This window comes from Pseudophryne corroboree, chromosome 7 (assembly GCF_028390025.1).
Source record: "Pseudophryne corroboree isolate aPseCor3 chromosome 7, aPseCor3.hap2, whole genome shotgun sequence".
Lineage (NCBI taxonomy): Eukaryota > Metazoa > Chordata > Amphibia > Anura > Myobatrachidae > Pseudophryne > Pseudophryne corroboree.
In genome coordinates, this window is record NC_086450.1 from 88,301,913 (window position 1) to 88,305,027 (window position 3,115).

The following is a 3,115-nucleotide window of genomic DNA, read 5'->3' on the forward strand; positions in this document are numbered from 1 at the left end:
GCTGAGATACAGACCAGAGTGTGCTAGAAGAGCCAGTGCTGAGATACAGATCAGAGTGTGCTAGAAGCGCCAGTGCTGAGATACAGACCAAAGTGTTCTAGAAGCGCCTGTGCTGAGATACAGACCAGAGTGTGCTAGAAGGGCCAGTGCTGAGATACAGGCCAAAGTGTGCTAAAAGCACCAGTGCTGAGATACAGACCAGAGTGTGCTAGATGCGCCAGTGCTGAGATACAGACCAGAGTGTGCTAGATGCGCCAGTGCTGAGATACAGACCAGAGTGTGCTAGAAGGGCCAGTGCTGAGATACAGACCAGAGTGTGCTAGAAGGGCCAGTGCTGAGATACAGACCAGAGTGTGCTAAAAGCACCAGTGCTGAGATACAGACCAGAGTGTGCTAGAAGCGCCAGTGCTGAGATACAGACCAGAGTGTGCTGGAAGAGCCACTGCTGAGATACAGACCAGAGTGTGCTAGAAGCACCAGTGTTGAGGTACAGACCAGAGTGTGCTAAAAGCACCAGTGTTGAGGTACAGACCAAAGTGTGCTAGATGCGCCAGTGCTGAGATACAAACCAGAGTGTGCTAGAAGCGCCAGTACTGAGGTACAAACCAGAATGTGCTAGATGCGCCATCGCTGAGATACAGACCAGAGTGTGCTAGATGCGCCAGTGCTGAGATACAGACTAGAGATGAGCGCCTGAAATTTTTCGGGTTTTGTGTTTTGGTTTTGGGTTCGGTTCCGCGGCCGTGTTTTGGGTTCGAACGCGTTTTGGCAAAACCTCACCGAATTATTTTTGTCGGATTCGGGTGTGTTTTGGATTCGGGTGTTTTTTTCCAAAAACACTAAAAAACAGCTTAAATCATAGAATTTGGGGGTCATTTTGATCCCAAAGTATTATTAACCTCAAAAACCATAATTTACACTCATTTTCAGTCTATTCTGAATACCTCACACCTCACAATATTATTTTTAGTCCTAAAATTTGCACCGAGGTCGCTGTGTGAGTAAGATAAGCGACCCTAGTGGCCGACACAAACACCGGGCCCATCTAGGAGTGGCACTGCAGTGTCACGCAGGATGTCCCTTCCAAAAAACCCTCCCCAAACAGCACATGACGCAAAGAAAAAAAGAGGCGCAATGAGGTAGCTGTGTGAGTAAGATTAGCGACCCTAGTGGCCGACACAAACACCGGGCCCATCTAGGAGTGGCACTGCAGTGTCACGCAGGATGTCCCTTCCAAAAAACCCTCCCCAAACAGCACATGACGCAAAGAAAAAAAGAGGCGCAATGAGGTAGCTGTGTGAGTAAGATTAGCGACCCTAGTGGCCGACACAAACACCGGGCCCATCTAGGAGTGGCACTGCAGTGTCACGCAGGATGGCCCTTCCAAAAAACCCTCCCCAAACAGCACATGACGCAAAGAAAAAAAGAGGCGCAATGAGGTAGCTGACTGTGTGAGTAAGATTAGCGACCCTAGTGGCCGACACAAACACCGGGCCCATCTAGGAGTGGCACTGCAGTGTCACGCAGGATGTCCCTTCCAAAAAACCCTCCCCAATCAGCACATGATGCAAAGAAAAAGAAAAGAAAAAAGAGGTGCAAGATGGAATTATCCTTGGGCCCTCCCACCCACCCTTATGTTGTATAAACAAAACAGGACATGCACACTTTAACCAACCCATCATTTCAGTGACAGGGTCTGCCACACGACTGTGACTGATATGACGGGTTGGTTTGGACCCCCCCCAAAAAAGAAGCAATTAATCTCTCCTTGCACAAACTGGCTCTACAGAGGCAAGATGTCCACCTCATCTTCACCCTCCGATATATCACCGTGTACATCCCCCTCCTCACAGATTATCAATTCGTCCCCACTGGAATCCACCATCTCAGCTCCCTGTGTACTTTGTGGAGGCAATTGCTGCTGGTCAATGTCTCCGCGGAGGAATTGATTATAATTCATTTTAATGAACATCATCTTCTCCACATTTTCTGGATGTAACCTCGTACGCCGATTGCTGACAAGGTGAGCGGCGGCACTAAACACTCTTTCGGAGTACACACTTGTGGGAGGGCAACTTAGGTAGAATAAAGCCAGTTTGTGCAAGGGCCTCCAAATTGCCTCTTTTTCCTGCCAGTATAAGTACGGACTGTGTGACGTGCCTACTTGGATGCGGTCACTCATATAATCCTCCACCATTCTATCAATGTTGAGAGAATCATATGCAGTGACAGTAGACGACATGTCCGTAATCGTTGTCAGGTCCTTCAGTCCGGACCAGATGTCAGCATCAGCAGTCGCTCCAGACTGCCCTGCATCACCGCCAGCGGGTGGGCTCGGAATTCTGAGCCTTTTCCTCGCACCCCCAGTTGCGGGAGAATGTGAAGGAGGAGATGTTGACAGGTCGCGTTCCGCTTGACTTGACAATTTTGTCACCAGCAGGTCTTTCAACCCCAGCAGACCTGTGTCTGCCGGAAAGAGAGATCCAAGGTAGGCTTTAAATCTAGGATCGAGCACGGTGGCCAAAATGTAGTGCTCTGATTTCAACAGATTGACCACCCGTGAATCCTTGTTAAGCGAATTAAGGGCTGCATCCACAAGTCCCACATGCCTAGCGGAATCGCTCCGTGTTAGCTCCTCCTTCAATGCCTCCAGCTTCTTCTGCAAAAGCCTGATGAGGGGAATGACCTGACTCAGGCTGGCAGTGTCTGAACTGACTTCACGTGTGGCAAGTTCAAAGGGCATCAGAACCTTGCACAACGTTGAAATCATTCTCCACTGCACTTGAGACAGGTGCATTCCACCTACTATATCGTGCTCAATTGTATAGGCTTGAATGGCCTTTTGCTGCTCCTCCAACCTCTGAAGCATATAGAGGGTTGAATTCCACCTCGTTACCACTTCTTGCTTCAGATGATGGCAGGGCAGGTTCAGTAGTTTTTGGTGGTGCTCCAGTTTTCTGTACGTGGTGCCTGTACGCCGAAAGTGTCCCGCAATTCTTCTGGCCACCGACAGCATCTCTTGCACGCCCCTGTCGTTTTTTAAAAAATTCTGCACCACCAAATTCAAGGTATGTGCAAAACATGGGACGTGCTGGAATTGGCCCAGATTTAATGC